The sequence below is a fragment of the Vombatus ursinus genome, unplaced genomic scaffold, assembly GCF_900497805.2.
Source record: "Vombatus ursinus unplaced genomic scaffold, bare-nosed wombat genome assembly UNPS02014870.1, whole genome shotgun sequence".
In the NCBI taxonomy this organism is placed as follows: domain Eukaryota; kingdom Metazoa; phylum Chordata; class Mammalia; order Diprotodontia; family Vombatidae; genus Vombatus; species Vombatus ursinus.
The window spans coordinates 7,440,566-7,448,495 of record NW_020954648.1 but is presented as its reverse complement, the minus strand read 5'-3'; the positions used below and the strand labels follow the sequence as shown (position 1 = coordinate 7,448,495).

Below are 7,930 nucleotides of genomic sequence, written 5' to 3'. Positions count from 1 at the left end.
TCTGCAAGTTGTAGCCTGAGGATGCTGAGAGTTTAAGCAACTTGGGTAAGGTCACACAGTCGGAGTATGTATCTGAGGTCTTCAGGACCTCAAGGCCAACTCACAGAGGTGGCCAGCTCACAGAGTTGTCCAACATAGGGCCCACAAGGGCAGCCCTAACCAAATTAAATTGTAATTGGGAAATATTCAACAAAATAAAGAAAAATACAATAACACACAGATAACATTAATATGAAGGCAGGTAGGTGGAACAATAAATAGAGCACCAGGCCTGGAGTCAAAAAGATTTATCTTCAGCAGTTCAAATCTGGCCTCAGACACTAGCTGTGTGACTCTGGACCAGTCACTTAACCCTGTTTGCCTCAGTTTCCTCATCTGTAAAATGAGATGGAGAGGCAAACCACCCTAGTATCTCTGCCAAGAAACCCCAAATGGGGTCATGAGGGGTGGGACATGACTGAGCAACAACATTAATATGTTAATTATTAATAATATTAATATGTGGTTTTCCAAGTCAATTCTCTGCTAGTGGGAATCAGTGACCCCGATTCTATTTTGTTTGATACCACTGCAACACCTTTCCTCCCACAGTACTATTATATCATGGCATTAATTGTAATCGGAGACTCGGACCTTTATCACTTTGATTCCCTGCTTTTCTAAACCTGGGTAAAAAGCTCATTCTGCTGAACTGCACAAAGTTTCAGAGAAGAAATGTGATGTCAAGACTTCCTTTTTAAAAAAAAAAAAAAAATTATAGGTCCGGAAGCCCAATTGCTATCTCATCTCCTTTTCCTGAAACTCCCCATTTATTTGCCTCTAATGGGAGAGACTGCCCCTTGAGTGACCTGCTTTTAATAAGTTTTCCAATCAGCTCACGAGTTAAAAAGTGCCCTTGCTGGTGCTGGCTTCCTCACTTTGCCCACTTGCCTCCCTCCCTCCTTTCGTTCCCTCCTTCCATTCTCCGTTTTCTCTCTGGGCTCACTCCCCGTCAAGGCGTAATTGAGTCCAAGGGAGGATCAGCTTCCCTTGCCTTGGAGTCCAGAAATCTTTCATAGCAAGTCCCAGCGGGCGAGGAAAACCACAGCTGGAAAGGGGGAAAGGAAGAGACAAGTGAGTGATCCTGTCCAGAAAGGAGAGAGAGCAGCTGGAGAAACAGCTTCCTCAGCAGCGGCGGCGGCGGCAGCAGCAGCAGCGGAGTCAGCGGGGCTGTTCCTGCCCGATCTCCTCTCGCTAGACTCCTAGCAGCCAGCATCCTCTCTCTCCGTTGAACAACAGCCAGAGCAGGAGAGCAGAGATTCACAACTCCAAGTAAGTAGGCACAAATGGAGGCATGTTGGATTTCTTCAGGGTTCGTTGGGAATCATGCGTTTCTACCACCTCGCCTTTCGATTTTCTAACAGCGGCCGGGGTATTTGGTGGTGCGGCTCAGCTTGGGGCGGGGGAAATGAGGGAGCTCTTGTAGATGATGAGAGGAAACTGAGGCAGTCACGGGTTGTAGCGCGTGCCGGTCCACTAGCTCTCTCGGCTTCATGGATATTAGTGTAGTTTTACGGCCAGAGGCTGAGAACCAAGCCGGATTATGCCTTAAGTGACCTCATTAGTTTTCCAAAAAGGCTGGCGCTTAGCAGGTGGGTGAGGGGTGGTGGATGAAGGTAAGGCAGCCAGGACATTAGAAAAGACTTTCTTTTGCATCCCACGCCCTTGCGTCTCCCCAGTGCCGCAGGTGCTCCCTCGAAGTTTATCCTGACAATCCTTTCCGACCAGTTTGGGCAGGAGTTGGGGGGTCTCCATCCTCTCAGCCCGATGGTACTGGTTACTGTTCACAGAGCAGCTGCTGCTCTTCGGCCGGAGTAAGGGCACTGAGCAGGGCCAGCGAGGAGGAGCGAGATACTTTCCTGTAGTATGGAGTACTGAATTTGGAGTTTGAAAATCTAGGGGTTCCAGTTTGGGTCCTTACACTTAGCGCTGTGACCATGGGCAACTGTTGAACCTTTCTCAGCCTCATTTTCCTCATCTGTAAAATGGGGATAACAGCATTTGCCTCTCCCACCTTCTCCAGTTGTTTGTGGAAAGCCTTAGCCTGAAAATTCATAGAGAAATAGTGTATCATTAGTGCTATGATGGTGAAGCTTGGAAGCCACAATCTAGAAAGAATTAAGTTCCAAGCTTGGAAAAAAAAAGATTTCCATTCCCTTTATCTCCTATTTAGATTGTAATTTTCAAGAAGTTCCCCAAAGAGGGATTTGAACTCTTGGTTCTTTCTTAAATACACGTCCTCAAAGACTGGACACTTAGACAAACTCATCATGCCCTTATGGTGTGTGAGTGTGTTCGTGTGTGTGTGAGTGTGTGTGTATGTGTGTTTTGAGTTGCTTTTGTTGAATAAGTCTCCAATAAGTCTAAAAGAAATAAAGAAAAAAAAACCCTGATTTTCTCCTTTTTTCATTTTCCCCCGACCCCAAGAATTTAATACCTGTATTGTTGTTCTCTCTGATTTAGTGACTGCTTTGAGATTTTGGGCATACCTGCGGTGGGGGTTTGTATTCAGGGAGGTTGTGGAAGGAAATAAGAGCAGAAAATAAAGGATCTCAAAGCTCCATTGAAAGTTTTCCACCCTTTTGTTGTTGTTCCACCCCTCACTGGTTTCTTCTTACCATATGAAAGCTAAGGGGATGTGGAAATTCTGGAGATATCAAGGAGTTTCTTTGAACTAATAGGATAATGGAGCAATTCCATGATCTCAGCTAAGTGTGGATTTGATGAAACAGCAGAATTCTATTTAACCATTTAATAACATCTTCTGGTCTTAAGGTTGATCAATATGTAGAAATATAAAAAGATGATGAGTGATGAGACGAAAAAAAAGGAGAGAATTCTTATAATATAGAAGAAGGCCCGCCCTTTTCATAAAAAAAAAACCCACAAAACTCATGTTCTTTTTATAGAGCCATGTGTGCTACCAAAGTAATGACAACATGTACAAGCCTAATGGACCCAAAGGAGAATGGGGTAGACATGGTTCTCCTGTCTACTTTGAATTTGCTACCCTAGGATTTCACGTTCTTTCAGAACAGAAAGAAATACATGTAATTTTGCATTTGTTAGGGGCTTGGGGTTGTTGTTTTATTTTAGGATTAATGAATGACTCTTCAAATGTGTTTTGTTTAAAATCCCTAATAGTAATTATATCTATTTACATATAATCACACATGTTTATACATACATATGCATATGCATTCAGATGCATGCACATAGATATGTATACATGAGTCTTTATAACATGGGCACATATGTTCTGCATGTACATGTGCACACATGTATATATAAAGTAATATTTATAAATACACATGTGTATTTTTAGGTATATATGGGTACATATATAATACACATCTGCTTATATATCAGAGTTAGAATTTGAACTCTGCCACATATGTGTATATTCATATAGGTACACACATATGCAGATATACACACATGCATATATGTGTATATGTGTGTACACCCATACATATATGTGTGTGTATATATGTGTGTATAAAGTTCAAATTCTGCCTGTTAATTAAGGACAAGTCATTTAACTTCTGTGTGCCTTAAATATATCCTTAGGATTTGTCTCTTAAGAGAGTTTCCTGAGTTGATGAAACTGTAGGTCCTTCCTATCCATCTCTCTGCGTGTGTCCATATCTGTGTCTGTATTTTGGTATAGATTTTTTTCATTTGCTTAGGGATTTCTCAGAGAGGAAAATCTCTCTGCCCATGCACATTATTCACCGTTCTGCAACTTACCATCTTTGAGAAATGCCTGGATAGATAAAGAGACTGACCCAGGATCACACAGTCAGAATATGTCAGAAGTAGAATTAGATTCCAGTTCTTCCTGAGAGACTTTATCTCTCTGCATCCACAGCACTGACTCTCATCTATGTATTCACAGACAGCCTTCCTGTACCCTCACACACTATTAGGGGTTTTTCTCGTGACATCTTATACCTTTTTTGAGTTTCTCTCCCCATCCTTCACCTGAAATCATAATCTTATTGATTTACTCCAGTTATTTTCTGCTGAGACAAATGAATAAAAATAAATTAGTCCATTTAGTCTCCTTAAAGTTAATGATTAGCCAAAACTGAAACTCTCTTTCATATGAACTTAAAAATTAAAAAAAAAAACAAAGAAAACTTTCACTTTAAAATGGAGTTTCATGGAGCCTAAGAAGACAGAATTTTGCTGTTACTTGGAATTTTCTCTGGAAGTACTGTACTTGCATTTTCTAATTTTTTAAAAATTGCTATTGATTTGGGATAGATATGTAACTCTTCAGGTGGAATCTACTCTACTGGCTCCCAAGAAATAGTTGAAACTTGAGAGACTTACTAGATGTTTCAAGAGTTCTATAGGGAATGATATCTAAGATGCTTTCAATAGAGGCAGTTCAGTGCAATAGAAAGATACCTGGGTTTGGAGCCAGAGGTCCCTGGATACAATCTTGCTTCTTTCACTTAAAATCTGGGTGATCTTGGGCAAGACACTTAAATTTTCTGACCCTCAGTTTCCTTAGTTGTAAGATGAGAGGGTTATACTAAATGATCTCTAAGATCCCCTCCAGATCTAAATCTATCTTCCTATTATCATAATCTTCATCAAGAAAATCAACCTCAGATATACATTTTATTCAGAGGCAATCTTTTTTTCTCAGTAACTCAACACGCATGAAACATACAATCTCTTAAACTGCGACCACATCCCTATTGAGAAATGGAACCCATATTATCCCAAGGGTTTTTCAGAGGAGACAATGGAGGGAAAGATGATTAAATTAACTTTTTATAAGTCATACAGACTCAAAGGCAGGACCTGGGACAGATTTAGAATCCTAATTTCTAGGTCCCTACCTACCTTACTCTCATAATAAGTTGATACAGACCCTAAAGAATTAGAGTTGTCCCACTTCCTTTGTTCTGAGGACCATCTTTATCTCAGGGCTCACCTGCCAGTTAACCTCTTCTTTGGTTATTGAAGGTTAAATTGGTTCTATTTCCAGGCAAAGTGAACTCTTAGAAGTACCTGAATGAGAATTCCCCTGGAACCATTGTCTCCATCTGGTCAGTGGCTCTAGAGGCCTTGTGTTTTCCTAGCTGGCTTTTTGTTCTTACATACTTGACCATGAAGCCAAATGGGGATCAACTGTAATAGTAAAAAATCTCTCTCCTTTGACGGCTGTCCCAATGAATCAATCAACAGAAAGTCTTTAGTCTCCAGGTGGGTAGCAGGTCACTGAACACATCCCCTGGGTAATAAGAAGGTTCTGAAATGGGCCAATCTAACTCTTTACTCTGGCCGTACAATCCTTTTCCATCTGGAGCTGATTAGTTTGCAAAGAATTTGGGTTGTGACCTCACCTTTTGGAGGCCATTCAGCATTCTTGATGTTTCTGGCAGACTCAGGCTCTACCTACGGGCTCATTTTCCATCCATTCAATACCATTCTTGCGTATGGCAGATTTTCCATAGATCACCTCACTCTTCTGAGGTAGTAAAATCTGATGGCAAAAAATTTGTTGCCTTTGATGTTTAATTAGCCCAAATATAAAACTACTAGGGACTTAAACTTAAGTGGTCATTAGATATTATCTGTACACTGATATTGTGCATTTTATTATGTATGTATGGTATCATGGTGGGGTGGCAAGCATCTTGGATTTGAAATCAAACAACTTGGGATTGAGTCTCAGCTCTGTCTTGTATTACTTATGTGACCATTAGCAAGTCACTTAAACTCTCTAGGTCTCCATTTCATCTTAATAAAATGAAGGAATCAGACTAAATGATCTCTATGTTTCCTCCCAACTTTTAAATCAAAATCCTTTGACTGATACGTATATCATGCAAAAACGTCTGATCCATCGTTGATTCTTAACCTCATAAGGACAGACAAAGAATATAGTAAGCAAATAGAGCTTAATTTCAGAAGAAACAGTGGTGTAATTAGGTTAGGATTAGCTTCACTTTTCATTTTGACATGATTTGAGAAATAATGAGGATGCAGTTGTCCCCAATAGACTTCACTGTAAAAGTTATCTCTTAATAGGTAAGCCTGTTTAGCATTCAGTTAAAGAGAGATCTTAATCATGAATTTCCTAAAAATGGAATTCCTAGAACCACTGGTTTAGCATCCAAAAAGCATTCCATTGTTGAATTATGCCAACCCCTAAGGAAATGAGTTAGAACAAATAGAGTTCTTATCCATCTTCCAGAAATTTGTCTGGGTAAAAACCTTAATGTACACAGAGGAAATATTACAATGCAACATATTAATATCAATCAATAAAACAACAAGCATTTTTGAAGTGCCTACTATGTGCCAAACACTGGGCTAGGTGTTGGGGATGCAAAGGTTACTGCTAGCTTGTTGGTTCCTGACTACTCCCCTTTGTTTTTCTCTACTTGCCCCCTTACACTTACTTTAATTTCCCATACCCTTACCCCTCTTGATCCCCCTTGCTCCATCCTTCCTCATACACAAAGTTACACAATCTTTCATTCATTATCTATTCCTGTCTTAATAGGTTGTCCCAAAAGTCTCAGTGCATTTTGAAGTTTTGATAGGTTAAAGCTCCACTTAATAGCTTAAAATTGCACTAAGATTTTTGGGGCACCCTAATTATCTGGAAATGTCAGCTGTTTCTGGAGTGTATAGATATGAGTTATTCTTAGTAGTAAGATGTTTTCTTACGGCTGGACATATTGGAAGTTAGTTTGGGAGTTCATGTTGACCGATCCTAGATTTTCCATCTAAATTAGACATTACTTCTCCTCATTTCTATATTCTGGGCACACTGGTCTTTTTGCTGTTCCCTAATACATGCTGTCCCATTTCCTACCTTTGTCATCCATTGCTTGAATGCTCACTCTCCTCACCTCTTGCTTCAGCTTAAGCCTTGCCTCCTCCATGGGGCCTCATTTAATTCCCTGACTTATTTGAGGCTCCTTCACACCCAAGTCACTGTGAATTTGTTTTGTGTATACGCTGCATTGAATTTTTTGTGAGCCCTCCCCAGCACATATCCTCACCTATTAGACTGTTAACTCTTTAAAGGCAGACTCTTGCACTTTTGTATTTATATCCTCACTGCTTGCTGGAGAGTATGATAGGTACACAATACGTGCTTAATCAATGCTTATGGATGATTGTTTCCCATTTTGACCTAGGCATTACTACAGTCCAAAGCATACCATCCATTTTAGCCCTAGATCTCAAACCTAGCTAAACTCAGCATTTGTTTATATCACCACAAAAAATGTTGGCCCCCATCCTTACTCCTTCAGCTTACCTCAGCAGAATGTACAACATCCTATTCCACATTCAATCCCCTTCGGCCCCCTGTCCTTCACATTTCTGGCCCAATCCAGCAGTTTTTCCTGTGGTCAACTGAGAAAGCAACATTTGTTAAATGCACACTATATGTGTGGAACTACATGATGCACTATGAGATAAAAAGAAATAGAATACACACAAAGTACCCTGCCCTCAAAGAGCTTATAATTCAAGTGATCAACTTTTCCCTCAAATACAAACAAGAAATGCTACTTGCCCAAAAGACATTTTGTGACAATATATAATTTAAGCCTGTTCTACTGAAACTGCACTCTCAAAGATCACTAATGTTCTTCTAATTATGCAATCCAATGGCCTTTTGTCAATTCTCCTCTTCCTTGATTTCTCAACAACCTTTACACTCCATCCTTGATTTCTGTATTGGCTTATAAGACATGGTTCTTTGAGGGTTTAAGAGAGAGACAGAGGGAGAGAGAGAGAGAGAGAGAGAGAGAGAGAGAGAGAGAGAGAGAGAGAGAGAGAGAAAGAGAGAGACAGACAGACAGACAGAGACAGAGACAGAGAGAGAGAGAGAGAGAGAGAGAGAGAGAGA

At 40.3% G+C, this 7,930-nt stretch overlaps 1 protein-coding gene across 1 annotated transcript in view; it reads left to right on the top strand.

The window, feature by feature from the left end:
- Nucleotides 1–835: 835 nt before the first annotated feature.
- Nucleotides 836–7,930, top strand: part of PTN (pleiotrophin) — a 132,568-nt gene continuing 125,473 nt past the window's right edge. The window contains exon 1 of the mRNA XM_027842371.1: nucleotides 836–1,311. The gene's annotated coding sequence lies outside the window, so the exon portion shown is untranslated. The remainder of the gene's footprint in view (nucleotides 1,312–7,930) is intronic.